Raw genomic sequence first — 19388 nt, forward strand, 5'->3', positions numbered from 1 at the left:
CTCTTTTTGAGTAATCGACTTCTTCAGGGTCTGATATGAAAAGAGCCTTTGACCCGATCTGTTGCCACCTTCTGCCATTATTCAGATAAAATGAAATCTAATGCTGATAGATGGGGAGGTAAACCAGGACTGGTTCTGGGAGAACAATGGTAGCAGATGTGTACCCAGTAATACGGGAGGACTGCGCTCAGATTTCCTGAAATAAATCAGAAACCTCAGGCTTTCTCTTTCAATTTCGAAAGTATTGGGTGGAGAGACACTCTGCATCTTCCTGAAGTTTGTTTTAGATCATGGCACTTATTTCTTGGTGTGTTATTGGTGTGGTAATGCATGTGTTACGGTCATACACCACACTGCTCTGGTCTGCTATCCCAAAATATTTGGAGTGTGACCAGGAAAAAGAATCCAAGAATGTGTAAACATTGTTGCTGTAGTATCCGTGTCTGCTGTGCACCCACAGGGTCTCGCCAGTGGCACTCTTCTGTCAAGTTTTATTTTCCCTTCTTGTTCTGCTTAGGATCAGCCATTGTGGCCTTTCTGTATTCTGGAGCTGAGATAGATTCAGATTGGCAGCTGGGAGTCATACGGGAATAAACTCATATTTCCTCGCAAAGTTTGGATCTGCCTGTACCTCTTATATGTTAAAGATGTAATGTATTAAGTACGTCTCCACAGGCTGGGTCCAGGGAGATTTTAGTACCTAATGATAAATATGAATGTTCTGTAACAATTAGCATCTTCAGGAATGGTTTTCAGTTTAAATGGAATGTTTACTGCAAAAAAAAATATTTACATCTTTAATGACTTCCAAAGGAAGAGAGAGCGAGAGCAAGAGCTTTTCTAGTGGAAAAAAGGAGCGTCCTCCAGGATAAAGTGTGACCAAAACAGCAGTTTGTCAGATCAGTCAATTATCAGCCAATATTTATTGGCCATAAATATTTTTGTTTGGTTTTAATAGGGAACTTGCTGTTGACTTATTTAAAGCACAGAAGCAATAGGTAGTCTTTTTCTTCCATTAAGCGTGAATACAAGAATCCTTAATTTAAAAAAAAAGCCCTCCAGGTTCCAAAATCACACTTGAAACTGAATTTGTGATAATTAACAGGACAATCTTCCTACTGACAGTTCTAATTAATAGTATCTGTAATTAAAATCGTGCCCTTCCAGGAGGAAAATTGTTTGAATTTCTTGGAGTGACCTTTTTTGCCATTTCTCCTGGGACTATAGTGGTTAAGTTGATATTGATTTTATAATGAGCTCTGGTTTGTTTAATAAGAATCTGTAATCCAGACACTAAATGAAATGTGTGCTTCATTTCTTCTTCCCAGATTTATATATATTTTAAAATCTTCCTAGTTAGATCTGAGAGTGACATTTTGTGTTTAAAAACAACAACAACGCTTCGAGGATGCTGCTCAGTTTTTCAATAGCAAGACTGTATTAATATTCTCTGTTCCTGACCTTTGGGCCCAGTCCTAACCACCTGACTTCTTAAACATTTCCATTGGTTTTTCAGGGGAACTGTAGTCATGAGTGGGAGGAAAAATGTTTTTCCTTAAATACAAAGGTTTCTAAGGGTTTGGCTCTCCTCCCATGGAAATAAATGGGAATTTTGCCATTTGTTTCAATGGCAGCAGTAGGAGGCCCCAGTATAGGCAGACAAAATACTTGGGCAGTTTTGATGCTGCTAAGTAGCGTTTTATCAAAATGAATCACTGAGCCTGGTTCTGTATATAATAAACTATTCACGTGGATTTGAAGGGAAATAGGATTGAGCCCTACTCGCATTGTCAAAATCGCCTTATGTTGAGCTGTGTTAAATGTAATGGGTATCTGGTGTGATGCATGTTTTGGATAACATCAGTTTGGTCTCAGAAAAGCATCAATTATCTTTTTCCTCATCTTCTCTGAAACTCATAGGGGAATAATATAACCCGTATTAATACGGGAGAAGGAAAAAGCAGATAGCTTTGAAAATTGTACCTACTTTGTTCTCTTCTGTTAAATGTTTCCCAAGTATCTACTCAGTTAACTCAGTGTATTTTAAAAATATGCAGTATTTCAGCAGCTGCTGCCACTAGACTTCAAAGCACGATACTCCAATATGTTGCTGCTTACAGCTTAAGTGACAATTCAGATTTATTTTTACTAATTTGAAGGGGGAAAAATTGGTCGGTTTAGAAAGGCCTGGTGGCCCAATGTGATTCAGAGAGAACACTGAAATATCACTTCGATTCACATGCTTCTCAAAATGTCAGTGGTTTATATCTTCACATAAACAAGACTGACCTAAATTTTCAAGATTTAGCAGAAGCATTTTTCATGCTAACCCGGTTCAGCCAGGGGAGTTCATTTGGGGTTTTACTCCTTCCTTACTCACTCTGTGAACTTTGAAGAGTTTTTTCCCACAGCTGCTTTTTTTTTTTTCTTTTTAGTTTGCGCAGTGAAATACCAGCTTAAGAAGGGGAAAACAGACAAACCATATTGTCAGGGAAATAGCAGGTTGGCTGCTAAGTCTCCCCCCGCGCCGGTGGCGTAGCGCCTGTCATGCAACGTCACTCTCCCTTGGGCACTCACCTGCTAGCAGGAGCAGTTCTTGTGTGAGCCTACTTACCTACTAGCACGAGTATTTCTTGTGTAAGTGCGGGTAGAAGTGACCAGTCTTAGGCAGAGCAACCAATACCGTTTAAAAGTTGAAGCAGGCAAATAAAATCTCTGCGGTGCCCTTGATAAGCTGCCAAACAGCCTGATGCCACTTGAAGAGGCAGCGGTGTGAGTCTGGTTCTTCAGGCGTTTGGTAAGGCAAGCAGCTGGCCTTCCAAGTGTTAAAGCAAGGTCTGGGAGACTAAACCCTATTTAAAGACTAAGTAACACTAGGAAGGGTAGATGCACAATTGCAACTTCATTTATCTTCAAATCACTAAACAACAAAATTATAGGCTGGTTTAATTAGACAGTGGCTAAGGAGCTTTTCAAAATTAATGGAAATAGTGTATCTCGGAAAATGTCGCATGTGCATAAAACACGTTTTATACATAAAGGCAGACAATTTTTGCATACCTTTTAAACACGTCTCCTGTCCTTTCAAATCACACGTGTAATGATTAGATAAGTCAGCGTTAGCATTCAGGGATGACTAAAAAGAGGTTCTTACTGCCTCCGCGGTGCCCCTGCGCATGTGCACACCTGCACCCGTGTTTTTAATTGTTGCTCGTGTTACTTTGATCTTCTTTGAAAAGCAAGTTTAGCATTCTGCAAGCCCACTCTCTGGTCCGGGAGATTAGGGCCGAAGCGTTTTAGGAATTTTCAGCAGACACTCTTTGATTTATTTCACAACACTGAGCAGATTTTCTTCATGCCCTTTGAAGCCTTTAGAACATAACCCAGAGAAAAACAGGCATTCAGACATGGGGGGCGGGCTGCAAACAGGGCCACTAAGTGCACATCTAACTTGTCACTGCTCCCATTAGCGAGCAATTTATTAATGTAATGAGTGTATGTTAGTGACTGCTACTATTTAGGGATGGTCTGTTTGATTCAGGGAGATGTATTTGTGAGTCCAGCTGAACCCTGGCTTTTGACCCCCGTGTGGGGAACGCTGGGTTGTGCGAGGTGTTAAATCATCAGCATATTTTATACTTTGCACTGCAGAACTTTCCTATGAGCATAGTCTTCTGCATCACTGATAATGCTCTGCAAAACGTTGCCCATAATGGAATTTAAAGGCAAAAGTTAAAATGCACTAAAGCTGGCTTCAGAAAGCCTGCCTTTTAATATTTCATGTCAGTAACATTCTTTTTAATTTTCCTTCATCTCAGCCAAAAGAACTTCCTTTAAAAAGCGAGGGGGCAAAGACCAAGCTGTTTACAATGAAGTTCCTTCTTAAACTGCCTGAAGTATTCAAGGTTACATGAGCCGTGCACTGTCAGTGCAGCTGGATTACATCATCAGCTGTTTTAAAAACTTGTTCAAATAGCTTGGTTTGGCAGGCGCATAATTGTAAATTATATGTTAAATTCTACATTATTACATGTTTTATATTATATATAAATTATATATTCCTTTGTCAAGTACAGTCTTATTAATTACATGATCCTTCTGGATTCAAAGCCACTAAGAACTCCTCTGTGCTTTTAAAGATTTGATCCTGATGGTGGTTTTTATTAGAGATGTTAAGAACACAGTATTTACAACAATTACAATAAATATTTTGCTGCAAATTTTTTAAAAGGCTCCAACTGAAAGAATGCACTGGAAACATACTCTCTACTAAACCATCATGCCTGTTTTGTGGGTTTAAATACAGATAATTCATTACCTCTAATATGGCTTCATATTTTACACTCTAGACTGACTTTCGTAAGCAAACATGTTATTATAGTGTTAGACCTTAACGTTATAGTAATACTGTATATCAACTCTGTAGAAAATGGGATTTTGTGAAGGAAAATTTTGCTGTTCTTATTTATCAAGTTCTCAGTAATATTCAAATTACCATCGGTATTGGGACCAAAGTAAGCTGGCAAACTGGGGTTAATCAGTACCATGAAGTATTACCTCATAGCTATGTAAAACTGCTTCATTTTCAAGGACCCTCACTACACTTAAGCAAAAAAGATATCACTGAGGATGAGATGTATTCAGTACACGAGTATTCAGTAAACATTCAGTAAGCAATACCTTTAGTAAGGATTTTGGATAGATGAAAATTTTACCTTAAGGCTGAATACTACGAAGGACTCGCTTGTGTTTTCTTCTGGGAAAACAAAGGACATAATGCATTTTTAATCTTTTCTTTTCCTGTGTCCTTATTAAACGAGAAAAAAAAAAGATCATCTCATGTGACTATGTAAAGCAACAGAACAAACTGTAATTGTTTGTAATAAAACATACACGGGGAGGTATATGTATTAGAAGAGTTGTTCTTGTCCATTTAAGTCTGCTCATTGTGTATTTTGGGAACAATTTTCTCTATCTTTAATTAGAATTTTGTCTTAAAATAAGACAAAGGAACCTGCAAATACACTGTAATGGTGTTACATAAACCACTCTACTTCAAGGTGAGACAGTTTTCACAATGTACAAAATATATATTCTATACAATAGTCATGCATAGCAATCATGGGAGAGAGGAAAGAAGTGGGCAGTGTTTTTAGGTGATCAGAAGAGAGCTTACCTTATGTTTAAACACTTCACTGAAGTCAGACAGTGGATAGCCAAAGCAGAATGAGGCAAAACAGGAGGTGTACAAATATGGATTTAACTTTTAATCTGTTTTTTATCTGATTAGTGTTCAGAACAATCCACAATTCCTGTGGTGCAGTGGCCTATGTAATTCCCTAACCTTGCTTCCTGTGGTAGCCATAAAATTGAGTTAAATGGTAGTAATGTTCAAAATAGCATTTCAAAATACTGTATGAATTTATAAATCAGCAGAGATTTATGAAACATGCCTGTTTGATAAATTGGGGTATAAATAAATAGGGGTATGTTATCAATCATACCCCTAGCATTTAAAATCAACTTCAAAATAGCGCTTAATGAGAAATGCCCATTTTAAGTGCTGAAGCTCAGTGGCACAGATTTCAGAGGGCACTTCAGGAAATCTGTATTTGAGCTTGCCTTGTCCATCTGCGAGGAGCAGTGCTTTCCCATCGCCTCCTCCCCTGCTCGGCCCGGTGCTCCACCACGCACGGCCCCAGCAGTGGGGCAGCCCCAGGGGAACTGCGCTGGCTGTGTGAAAGAGGCTTATTGGGCTTGTTACGAATAGCTCTCCTCCAAGCTTTTCCTATTTAAGAAAGTAACTTTTGTAAATTACTCAGTGTTGGAGAAATGGACATGCCTTGACCAGAGAATGTTTTACCTTCGCAGCGCAGGTCCTGGGCTGCTGCAGCAGTGGCAGCGCAGCTACACTTTTGAGTAAAATACGCTTTACGTTAGAGCGGGCAGGTGGAGAGGGAGGGGTTTTGCAGGCATGAAAAGAAAATTAATATACATGCAACTCCTGGAGTGCTTGGATAAGAAGGTGCCATGTGGGTTTAGATTTGAGTAATATAAACCATCTTTTTCACGTAGTTGGCTGTTTATCTGCGTAGGACTAGTGCAAAGTGGCAGAGAGAAGGTGATGTCGACCCTCTCCCCTTACCCGACTTTGTTTATATTTCCCTGTCTAAAGAATATGGTGTTTGAGCTTGGTGTTTTGTGGAGCAAGGACAAAGGTGCTTCAAGCATCTTGCAGTATAATTTCTGTGAATTTAGGATGTAAGAAAATGCTAAGAAAAAAATAGTAGGAGGGGAAATTAAGTTAGTGACTCATTTTTAATTACTGGGAAATCCAGAGTCCTTACCCAAACAGGCATTTCTTAGAAATGTGCTGGCGGTGCTCTGGACTTCTAGGCTGCATCTCGCCTGGTAAATTAGACCAGTAAATTGTTCAAATGGCCCTGACACCATTTCAGGCCAAGCCACCCAACTTTCTCCCAAACAATTTCTCAGCACAGTTAGCACAGGCCAAGAAAAAGACATATATTCATTCACTGGGCAGTTTTTCTTAATAGTTTGGCTGTGGCCACCCTGTTTTAGAGGGTGAGAATTATTGTTGCTCTACCTGCCCTAACTCCCCGTCCTGGACCGCCGAGGTCTGGGCTCCCGCTCCCGAGCATCCCGCTCCTGCTTCAGAGCCCCTTCCGCCTGTCCCTGCCGTGCCGCGGGCTGTTTGCCAGCTGAGCGTGGGCTGGTTCTGGATAAGTACAATGGATTGTCTCCCTCTGGTAAATTGATTATGTCCCAGTGCCTGTACATTATAAAGAAGCCAAAGATAACCACAGACTTGCCTAATGGGCTGGAGAATATTTGATCTGCAGTCCCAGGCAGTACATCATCTCAAGTGTCCTGATTTCTTTCTGGAATAACTATACTGTCTTCGGTGGCATTTTTTTCTGATGTAATGTAGAGGATAATCAGGCCTGTCTTTCCTACACACTTCTGCCCTTTTTTCTGTTTTAGGATTTTCCCTTTTCTTTTGAAGCAGCTCTGTTATCATGTTTCAGGTTTGACACATTCTTCTATTGTATATTCTCTGAACGCTCAGCAGCTAACACTGTGATCTGGCTTGCTGAGCCTTTCATATTCCCTCAGAGTGCTGCACTAGAAGAAAAAAATATATTTTTAAAAGTTTTTAACTGGGAAGGTTTTTTATTTGTAGAACAAATCTTGTATCAGGGTCGTGTTCTCTGGAAGAGAGTAGAAGTTAATTTTGTGTACATAAGGAACTGTTGTAGATCATGTTTGTCGGTTCTTGTAGGACCATGTTGCCTGCGAGCAGGAACAGGTTGCAGTTTATTCTCTGAAGTCTGTAGCGTACATACAAAGCATTCTTCTTACTGCTTTCTTCTGGGTACATCTGCTCATCCTGCACATTGGTCTCACGCGGTGGGCAGTGAAAGGGAAGAGGAGTGTAGAATGCAGGGTCGCTTCCTTTCTCCTTCTCTACGTGGGCAGGGGAGATGTGCTGTGCTCGGCAGTGTGCTGGCAGAGCAGGTCCGCATCCTGCCCAAAGCCAGCAAGATCTCAGCTTCTGGGATCTCTTGTCCTTTCCGCACTGTGTGTTTGTGCTTAGCCTTAGGAAGGATTTGAAGCTGACCACAGCCACCTAAGGTTTTACGCTGGTAAACCCATACTGACTTGGCTGTTTTGAGGGACAGACGAACAAAAGTAGGTTTCGAATCCTCAGCTTTCCTCTGTCTGTAGCCCTGTTGTGCAGCTCTTGCAGGGATGTTGCAAAGTTGAATATTCTGGATGGACTGTGATGGTTTCGCTCATTTTATTGTGGTATAAACTATTAAGAGAAGAAGTTTGGGTAGAGCAGACTGGAGCTCTCCTGGGGTCATGCTGCTCAATTGCTCTGATCTTCCCAAAGGCACACACGAGAGGTGGTGTCTCAAACAGCCTCGGGAGCGTGCGTGACATATGAGGGCAGGGGGACCCATGGATGGCCTGTGTGCAGAACTACAAAGAGTTGGATGTTGAGGATGTGACTTGTGTTGACTGGACAAGAGGCCTCATTTCATTCTTCTCAACAGGGACAAAGCTATAGCTCCAGGGATGAGGACCTCCTATCCAAGATGTTTTCCTTTTCATATATTTACATGCACAACAGAGATCTAAATGCTTTCTAGCAGTTTAAGAAGCAGTAAAAGAAAATTTGATTGGGTTAATGCACAGCAGCAAGGTACAGTAAAGGACCGAGACAGCTCGGCTGATTTCTTTGTACTGTGATTTTTGCTATTGCAGGTTCTAAGCTCTCATAGCACCAGTGTATGTCACTGCAGCGTAAGTCAGCTGGGGCATTCCTGCAGCTCTTCATCTTCCAGTTCAGGTTCTCAGCTTTCAGCATGCAGATCCAGTTTTCATCACTTGTATTCTTACAAAACAACTAAACCAAGACTGAAGAAGGGGACTGTAAAAGAACACTCCTAGAAGTTAAATTCTTCAAAGAACCAAAATTAATTTGGAGGGGGATGGGAGAGAATAGCTTTTGAATTGGAGAAAATCAAATTTAGTGTAGGTGGCTTATCCAAAGCAGAAAATGCATGAGATTTTCTCTAAGCTTTGCTGACCAGTTTCTAGACTTTTTGCCAAAGACAAATGAGTGATGTTTTATTGATATTTGCTTGGGATGACTGCATTCTGAACCAGCACAGATTTTGATCAGGGCAATAGTTTGTTAAATTTTTAATATTTCATACTGATAAAATCCTATTCATTTTTGGTGCAGTTTTTATTTTTCTGTTTTCCTGTCTTGCTAACATAGTTGCAGGCTTCTTGATGATTCCTGCTTTTTCCTTCTACATAGGAGTGCTGCTGCTTTGCAGAACTCTGTTCTGGCAGCATCTCAGAGATCTCAGAAGTGGCTGATCTTGCTCTCCAAAGTGGGAACAGCTCATCATTATCATGATGAAACTCACTTTTGGTATTGAGTTTACAGGCTTACCTTGACTGATTAAAGCCACCCACTTTCCTCTCATCAAATGTTACCTAACATGGAGATATATGCATTTCATGCAGGTGGGAAGGCTTTTCCTTGGTCGTGCTGTCTGACAACAGCAGAAGTATATGGTTTGAAGTGGGCTGTAGTAGATCCATAACTACCAACCCTACCCATTTTCTAGTACTGCTGGTCTGAACATCCCCCTAATCTTCAAAAATGTATCAGGCAGAATATTCACATCGGAGAAATATTGATCTTTCCCACTATGAATAGAAGAAAGAGGGAAAGATGAAAAGGAAAAATTCAGTATGCTGCTGCTTCTCTGACAGTGTGGGGAAAAGAAACTTGGATTTGACCTTTTTCCAGCTTCTTAACTGGAGTTCATCCTGGCTTCCTGTGAAAGAAAAATGCCTCATGTGGAGTGAGATGGTGTGATTTGCTGGAAGAGGTTTTGCTGCAGTGGATCACAGTGACAGATGTCAGTGGCTGGCTATCCACGTAAGATCCGAGGAGAAATGTCATGGACCTGAATGTAGTTTTAGGAGCAAGAACAATCTACATATGTAAATTCATGTTATATGGTGAAATTATGTCATACAGCATCTCCCTCTGTACTCTGGGGAAATAATATATACAGTAAAATGGGAATGTGAGCATGTAAATTCCATATACTGTCACCCGCAAGAGTGAAATAAAGAGCTGCAATTCCTAATTAACCTCACTGGAAAGCTCCTGGGTGTGAAGTTAAAACATACAGAAGGGTTGCCTAGCAAGCTGTTCCAAATTTCAGCTTCTTTTTGAAGGTCTGGGTCAACCCAATGGCTCTCCAGGCATTGCTGACTAATAATTTTGTTTGCTTGTTTGAGGGCTTTAGAAGTTAATTAAGTATAAATCAATGCTTGAGGCTTCTGTGAGTGCTGGTCACTCCATCGCCGAAGGAACGCTGCAGAAATAGAAGAAGTGAGGAAAAGGTGACAAGAATGATTAAGGGCATGGAAAACTCATATGAAGAGAGATTGAAAAGACAGATTATTTCTTCCAAAACAGTAACAAGTGGCAGCGTAGAAAAGGAAAAAAGTATGTAAAATGAGGAACTGAAGAAAGAGTGAAACTCTTATTCTGTCTTCTGTCTAGCACCAGGGCAAAGACATTCAGTTATATTAAACATAAAATAAAAGACTAATAGAGGAAAAGCTATCTGCATAATACAACTGCAACACGCAACACTATTTCTGCAGAAAGTTGTTGATGCACAAGTTGTAAGCAGGAATCTCAAAAACCAAAGAAGCACGTGAGAAAAAATATTCTAGGTAATAAAATAGCTGATGATGTTTTAGAAGATGTCTGTAACTTCATGCCCCAGGTCTTAAAATAATCCAAAGTTCAGATGTGACCGTTTTAGGAGTGTGCCTGCCTTGTATGTGTTCTCCGGCAGCGTTCCCGTGGTGGTCCTTGCAGACAAACTGGTGCCTGCTGGAGAGGCCTGGGGTGGCATTAACAACCCCTGTGCCTGCGCGAGTTGGCAAAGGGGAACCCAGGAGCTTCAGCGATGGCCAAGGAAGTTATTTTCTTTGAAAGCAAACACACACATTAACTCCTTGCTGCTGCTGCAGGGTATTTACTGTAAGCGGTGCCATGGCAGGTCAAGGATGGCAGGGAGGTCTGCAGCTCTCCTCCAGGCGGGCAGTGCCTGTGATGCGGTTGAGAGCACAGTTGTACGGAGAGGCAGGGGAGAGCCCAAGAGAAACGTGCATTTTTGCTGTTGTTGCTGTTTTCTCCAAAATGTGAAGTCTCCCTGTATCTCTGACCATCAGTACTGAGTATAAAAACCCTCTCAGTTTTTCCAGTCTCTCCTGTAACTATAAAGTGAATGTCTAGAAATATTGGCCAACTTTTTTAATCCTTGAAGACTTTTGTGTGTGTGTCTGTTCTCAGAGACATGATGGAACTCATACATACTGTTTTTCTCCATAGTTTAGGAGAGTTTCTCTGCATTACCAAGTTTTTTGCTCATAATAACCTGCTCTGACTTACTAGCAGCTTTGTGCTTTATAGATCCTTTTCTTTTTACACTGTGTCCTCGTTCACAAAATTTGCATTTGTTCTTCCTAGCAGAATTAAAAGAGTGATTTCATTTTTATTTTCAGTGGGGAATGGGTGGAAAGCAATGACTTTAGTTTTTAAATCAGGAGAGGGTAATGACTGGCAATTTCGACTGTCATGATAGATGACGTTATGAAAAAAAATTTGTCGCTGATGGCCATCCTTGATAAATACTTCCTTATCCCAGCATCACTTCTTACGTGTTTAGCCACCTTCTAGGAAGAAAAAGTATTTGAGGTTTTTAGAAGGTTTTAGGACTTCTTTTTGTATTTCTCTGACTGTTTTTAGTACCTCTGTTACCATGAATACAGTTACACAGACTTAAGGAGAAGCAATAATAATCTTTGCAACGGAGTAAAATAACATTTTTAGACATAAACTTGTGGCTATATGTTTGTTTCTTTCCGAGGTAGAAGTGCATGCTGAGTCCTGCTGGTGAGCTGGGAATTCTTATTTCTAGCAGAAATGATCTCCCATTTTTAGTCCTGCCGGGCAATAAAATAGTGGACTACACAGCCTTAATGTATATCTTTCCTGAGAAACTACAGCTGGCTTGGGACTGCATTTTTTGCCTGCTTTGGGCCCCAGGCAACTATAAACGCTGGGAGTGGAAAAGGAAACATTTGTGGCAGTTATCTTTTAGAGCGCAGGCATCTGCTGGAAGCTGGTCGGGCTTTGGGTGGGTTAGACAAAGTCAAAATACATGATGAATTTGCACATGGTTCTGCGTGGCCTTTCAGGTTAATTCAATCATTACTATGGTTTATTTGTAACCCATACTGTGCTGTATGGCTCTCGCTGTGCTAGCGGTGAATTTACTGTGCAAATCCATATTAAGAAGCAGCTGTGCCCTCATGAGCCTGTATTTGAGTTAGTTAAGATGAACAAAATCTGGAAAAGGTGAAGTTTGTTTTACTCATTATCTTTCTCTGTCTAGTTACACCTTAAGAAATCTTTCCTCTCCCAGCTTCATACTTACCATATACTTGTAAAACGCTACATGCAACCACAGCTGAAATGTGGGAAATGCAATTTAGAAACCAACATTGGTTGAAACAACCAAAAAAATATATTCTTTTTTTTTCTTTTTTCTTTTTTTTTTTTTTTTGTGGCAGGTAGGTCAATCTCATATCGCGCTGCTTCCAGAATTACAGTTGTCTGAATTGCAAGACCAGTAATGCTCAGACACTGTCAGGGACACCCTGAGAAAAACCTGGGTGCTTTTACACGAGTAGATCTCAGGCAACTTCAGGTCTAGGGTTTGCAGATCTTTCCTATTAGAAATAGTCCCTGGTTTCCTTGGAGGCATCCAGGTAGTCTCTTTAAATCCTGAGAGAAACCACCATGATGTCATTATGACCATGATGTCATTATGCAGGGAAAATACCAGTTCAAATCAGTTTAAAGAAACATGAACTTTCTTCGTATGTCTTCTATCTGTAAACTCCAGCATACTGCAGTCATGTTAAGTCAGGCATCTGTTTCATAAAACTCTTCCTTCTTTTAGAAATCAAAGATATAACCTGTCGTATTCACTTACACAGTCCCAGTTAGAGTGGTCTCTTGTGTCTTTGTATAGGAAAAAAATCCCCAGTAGAGTAACCTAAACATGGTCTTCAAATTTCACTGATCCTCTGGAAAGCAGTATTATCCCCAAAGATGCCTGTGCTTTCCTGGCATGGATAGCAGGGAAAACACACTACCGTTATTTCAGGGAAATATCATTAGACCTATGCTGTCACGTCTTCCTTGGCAACACAAAAGACCTCTCCCTCCTCCAGGAGCTTCTGGGCTGTTTAGATGTCTACCTCATTGATGAGAGGTTACTGAAAGAATTAAAGTAAAAATATTTCCTTAAAGCTGTATTGCATAGTCAGTGTCTTCGGTTCTGTGCAAGCCAGGAATTTTCATGTCTACTGGACTTCTGGAGATGTGTACAAGACTCTGATGGCTTTTTGTTTGTTTGATTTAGTAGGATAAGACTGTGCAAATGCTTGAATTTAAAGAGAGGGAATAAAACAAATAAATACAAATAAAGGAAGAGTAATTTTCCATGTAAGATAGCCATGTTTTCTTTGCCTTTCCCCTCCTGCATGGCCTCTGCTTTCTTTGTGTACATGAAGAAAGGGGAATCGTAATTACGTGAGTCACCACCAGGAAACATTCAGAATGCTAAAATAATTGACATTTTTAATTTCACAGAGCATAATCAAAATTGGGGTTTTATTAGGAAAATGAGTCTCAAGCCTGTGTTTGACTGCAATGCTCTCAAAGAGAAACAGCAGCCCTGCCTTTTAGGTCATTTAAAAACCAAACAAAGCAAAACCCTACACTGAGACTCAGAGTTATATCCAGATAGACAGAGGGTGGTGCAGTACGAGAGGGCAGAGAGCAAACTGAACTGGACAGGCTAAGGCTGTATTGACAATCAAATAAATACATTTTACGTTCTTTTTTTTTTTTTTCCCCCTCCCAAGATATATCACATACAAGTCTAGATAAATATGAATTGTACAGAGTATGGATATGTAATGATAAGTTTGATGCTGTGTCTTTCAAAATATTACTCTCAAACATTGTTCCAATATCTCCCTTTGTTCCTCCTCTGAAGGCACACTGATCTCAGCAGTTGCCTTTTCTGGCAAGGATAGAAAATATATGTACAAATAGTCCACATATGTAAACAGCTCTTTTACTCCTGGACAAAAAGTATGTTAAAATGAAACTACAGCTTGCAAGTATGTTTCAATAACTCAAAAATAAATGGTAATAAAGCTGTAATTATCCCCAGAGCTATAAACACAGTAAATAAGTTAAAGTTAAATTTATAACACCTGCAAGCATATTAAGCATGCAAAGGCAAAACAAAGGCAGCCAAATGACTTTAGCTTCACCCTGTAGTAACACTAAGCAAATTTAGTTAGAGAATAATGATGTTTGTCGTCCTAGATTCATTTGTTTAAAAAAATGAGCTTACCTTATTTTTCCATTTTTTAAATCTCACTGTGTTATGACTGCATGCATAGGAGAACAGTTAAACCCATGCTGTACGTGCAGACCTCAGCTCATCCTGTGAATAATGCCTCCTTAATTTAAAGGAAAGTGAGGCTACTATTTAATGAAGTGTATTAAAGCTGAGAAGAAAAGCATTTTTAAAGATCTTATTCTTCCATACCTAGCATATAAAAGGTTACATACATTCTTAGTTTTCATTATATATTTTATTATAAAGTATAGCCTTGAATCCTTTAGAAATAATAGTTAGCATTTTTAATTTAAAATTTCTACAGAACAATTTTGTTTCACATGTAAAATGAATACACTGCTGTTGTGATCATGCCTGCTTAAGCAGATTTGTTTCTGATAGAATATTAGGCAGATCAGGTTGAAAGGGCTTGGTGTACGCTCAGCTATCACTTTTAATAAACAGTAATTTCTTTGTCTAATGTCTCTGCATTTTCTTAATAATTTTACCATGGAAGGGTTTATTCTCTCTTGTATTTTGTTAATTCTGAAAATAATTGTGCCACACTTGTTTCTGGACTAGCTCAGGTGATTTCCATTTGAATTTGTTAAGCTAAAGATTTTTAAAAGCGTGGAAACGTTAGGCCTATTCCCTGGACTTTATTTTTGGAATTACGTAAATTTGGGGATCAGTTACAAAAATAGATCACTTTCATTAAGATATAGTAATGAAATTGTATTTCTTTTTCTAAATAAACTGGAAAGTTGGAATTTCCCTCAGGTCTGAGGCTCCTATTAAGCAGATCTGAGGTGAATGTGACTGGGGAAGAAGAGCAGTATTTTAGATATGAAGCTATTTTCATTTACTTTGGACTGAACAACTTCATTTATAATGCCCCTGGAACCAGCTAGATGAGAATGATTCACGTGCAGTGGTCGGTGGCTGGACTCAGACTACCTGAAGATATTGCATAGTGCATTCGCACTAAGTAGTAATTTTAATAAACAGCAACATCCTCTCTGGAGGCAGCTTTGAGGTGGAGTGGCTCATCTTTAAGAGTCATGAGTGGAAAGCCAAGGTGCGCGTTGGCCGTCTCTTAACCGGGATGCTCAGGTCAGGTCTCCTGCTTGTAACGTGCCACCCTGAGGTTTTCAAATTCTATTTTTGCAAATAAAACAAGGGAAAAGATTCAATATTGACCATTCAAGCCTCAGTTCCAGCTGGTTTTAGTTCCATGCTTGCCTATACTCTTAGTCCTTACTAGGGCGTATACATAGATTTCTCTCCAAAACCAAACGTTTTAGTAAACTCTGTGGTCTTAATGGATTTTCCAGATACCTACTGTATTAGTTGAACTTGATGGAAGATAAAAATTTCTCCAAATTATTGTTTGCTGTCTTTCCCTTCTGTGACGCCAATGGCTGCTGTGCATCATGAAGCCAAGTGGCAGCAAATGCTGCTGCCGTCACTGGCTGGGGACGTCCGGAAGGGGTGGCCTAACACTTCTGGTGGTAAGCAGGTTGCATCTCTAAACCAGAACTGGGCAGTAACCGTGGGGTTCATTTCTGAACAGACTTGATGCCTCCTTGGTTGAGAGGAGAGTTTCTTACTCATCTCTTCAAGTTCAGAGACCCATCTAACAAAACATAGTGGTAATGCTGGCTCTCCATCCATGTGGGTTGTTGTCCATTAGGCGCAAGAAGTCTCTTAATGCCCTTCTTTAAATGTGGATAAAATAAATTTATGCCACAGTGTGGTTCATTCATAAGTGGACTGTATGGATTTGAAAATCCATTTGTTGTACCTGGGGAAATAATTGTTGCTTTGTGCTTCTCCCTGTCTCTCTGAGAACAACCAAGTATTAGGAACACTTTAAAACCTCATTGGAAGAGGTCCAGGGGTTTTCTGAGAACACTGTTTATGGTTTGTTTAAGGTTATCAATTATGTCTCAAATAAAAAGCTCTCTACAGATGATCATTGTGCTGTACTTTGAACTCATTTACAGAATATTTATCTTGGTTATGGCACTTTTTGTCACACAGCGATATTACTTTTCCATTATATACTGCATGTGACCACCACATAAGTTTGATAATAAATGTTGGGAAATAAAAAACAGAGTAAGTGCCTCAGTATGATAGCAATTCCCATGTGATGGGAAATAATGTCATAAACTTCAAATTACCTTTTAAATAAATGTTTACGTCCAACCCATCCATTAGATCGTAGCCCGAAGGGTCAGGAGGATCATTTCTTCATATTTCACTGTATGCATTATGATTGCTTTTTTAGGTGTAAATGATGTTTTTAAATGAAGAATGGCACTCGAACTGTACACAAACAACGGCTAGACATTACTGAGTCGCAGTATGGCAGAAATAGCCTCAGCCACTCGACTAAATATAGAAGTGCAGCAGTAAATTGAATTCATTCTTAGAGAATATTTTTAATGGTGTACGTGCTGAAATGATACAGAAATACAGCTCATGTCATTCTCACAGTTTGCAGCTTTGACATTTTAGTCAAGTTTAAATTCTAATTGTGGTTTGGTAGATGGCTGATTTGCTAAATGCTTATGAGAGTAAAGATTTTGGAGAGCGGAGAAGAGCATACCTGAGTGTGCAGAGTAGAGTACAGGTAACAGATATCATATTAATGAGGCTCTTAACCATCTAGGGCTTTGTGTGCTTATGAAGTGACGCCACCTCTGTAAGTGCCCAGGAATGGTGTTTACCTGAGAGCACCCAGTGTGAAACACCCCACACGTTGAGACCCCACTATGCCCAATGCCTTTCATAGGACGGGGACATTGCTGACCATCTCAAGGATGAAGCAAATCCAAATCCCACATTTAGACATTTCCCTGCTCTGAGCTGGACCTCCCTAGTCCATATGTCCTGGAGGAACCCATTTGGCTCCCAAAACGCCCCATGCATCAAAGCTTTTATACGTGGTGGTGTTAACTCTGTTATCCCTGCAGTGCTAGGCTAAAAACCCAGCCAGGAGTTGAAATGGTTTGGCTAACAGAGAGGTGGCTTTGAAAGAAGGAGAAGCTGTAGGTGTTCTGAGACGGCTGATGTGCACGTGGGGATGGGGCAGGTTCCTCAGCCTGGGCTGGGCTGGCTGGGAGTGGGGGAAGGAAGAGCTGTCAAGGGCCATTAGACCAATCTGGAAATAAATTCAAACAAAAAACTTCTGTTTACAGGCAGGGGAAAACCCATTGTCTTGGAGATTTAAAACACCAATCAAGAAATTCAGTGGTGTTTTTGCTACAACTATGATTTGACCTTCCTGTTTACATTAAACATTTTTTATAGCGGTGTGCAGTGACGTGGTTGCTTTGTTTAAGGTATTTGACAGTTACAGCAGTTCTGGGAATAATTGTTTTGGTTCTATATATGTCAGGAAAGAAATATGTTAATATTTGAGATCAGGTTACTTTTTTTTTTTAAACTCATTTATATTTGTTTTTGTGTTTCTCAACTTTACCTTCTTTCATGAGAACCTTGAACATGTTAAACTTAGTTTTAAAAGAACATTTCTTAGTAACATATTAAATACTTTATGTCCAAAACATTCTTTTTAGTTGGAGGTTAATCTACTCCAGAACCAGTTGGCTGTAATATTGCTTGTTTGTCATTATCATTTGCGTAAAAATGGTATATTAATTTGTTAGAGTTCACTTGATCCCAATTCTTTTTTGTTAGCAGAGGTCTATAATCCTTTCCACAGCAACCACTTGTAAAAGCAGAAGATTATGACTTGAGGCAGGATATGAGCAGCAGGAACAGATCAACTTAAAAACAAAGATCCTGTTTGAGTACAAATGCTATTGTTAGCACAGAGTTGGGGTGAGTCAAGTGGCAGGATGTCTATTAGAATATAATAAATTCGTATCTACGCCACGTGGCATGCTAGCCAGAAGACACATCCTTTTAGCAGTTATGTGATAGACTACATATTTTTATACCTTTACTTATTATACTTTTGCCTAGTCCAGTAAACCATTCCCTCTGAGAATGGCTGATATCTAAACATCTGAATAGCTTTTTGGTTTTCTGTAGATTTATTTTTCTGTCTAAAAAGTTTCCACACTGTTACACTTTTCCCAAAATCTGCTAAAAGCAGGGATTTGAAATTACACTACGTCAAGGTCATTCTGAGGTTAGTAATAGCCATTTTGGACTATTACTATCTTTTCTTATGACGTGTGTGATCCTTCAGAGAAATGAAGGAGATTTTTTTTTCTTTGTCCCTGTATTTAAAAAAAGGAAATACAATAACATTATTCCCTTTATTAAAAAGTCTTGTTTTTAATACTGATAGTTTAACTGACCTATCTAACACTAATATATGTGACTCAATTTCAAAATCTTTTTGAAGTTTAATTTTTTTTCCTAATATTTTTCCTGTTAAGGTCAGTAGGAAGTAACGAAGGTACCAAATGACAGAAAACATTCTAGTCAAGTGTGGAAAAAACCTTACTTTTTGTAAAAATCAAAAAAATTCTTACATGGCATGGATGAAATTAATAAATATACAAAATGCAGTGATGGAGTCAGGTAGAAGTTTCACTTGGGACAGTCTGTACAGTTATTCTAACAACTGACACCACATACAAGGAGTAATCTGTGCTTCCCAAACTTCTGTTGACTGTATTTTTGTAATGGACAACAAAATATATCCTGTTTATATATGATACGAATTTTGTCTCAGTGTATCTTAATTTGTACGTGCATATATATATATATAATGTATTACACGCCATAAAATAGTAAAATTCCACATAAGCATCTCTAATGGCAAGTCAAACAGAAGCTTTGGTAGAAGAAAATGTTTGGAGGGGTCTCTAATCGTTGCCATGTGGTGGCAAGAGGAGACTCAATATAATGGTTTTAGTGGGTTTGTTTGAATGCTTGCTACTGCATGGATTAGGATCCCTCTTCAGTGTCCTAAAGTTTGCAAGGTTAAAAAGAAAAAAACAATATAGTCTTAAAGTTATCTTTCTAACTCCTGTCTGAAAAGGAGATTTTATTGCCCTTGATATATGGAGGTTTTCAGATCATCCTACTGATGGCACTTGGGCTGCAACTATATTATCAATGAATAAGAAAACAGAAGCCATGGCATTTCAACAGTATGAATTCTTCAGACTGTATTATTTTGTTAGCCTGAGGCAAGAGACTGTGCTCTTAGTACTCGTCTGTGCAGAATGAGTAATCTGAGACAAATGTGTAACCACACCGCGTGTGCAATATGTCCAGATACTATGGACTAGCTGGTCTTGCTGTGCGCCACAGGCAGCCAAGTATCTCTCATGGACAATAGAC

At 39.5% G+C, this 19388-nt stretch overlaps 1 protein-coding gene across 2 annotated transcripts in view; it reads left to right on the forward strand.

The window, feature by feature from the left end:
* PTPRN2 (protein tyrosine phosphatase receptor type N2) overlaps positions 1–19388 on the forward strand; it is a 690377-nt gene that overhangs the window by 581410 nt on the left and 89579 nt on the right. The window lies entirely within an intron of this gene.

Source organism: Aptenodytes patagonicus, chromosome 2 (genome assembly GCF_965638725.1).
Source record: "Aptenodytes patagonicus chromosome 2, bAptPat1.pri.cur, whole genome shotgun sequence".
NCBI lineage: Eukaryota > Metazoa > Chordata > Aves > Sphenisciformes > Spheniscidae > Aptenodytes > Aptenodytes patagonicus.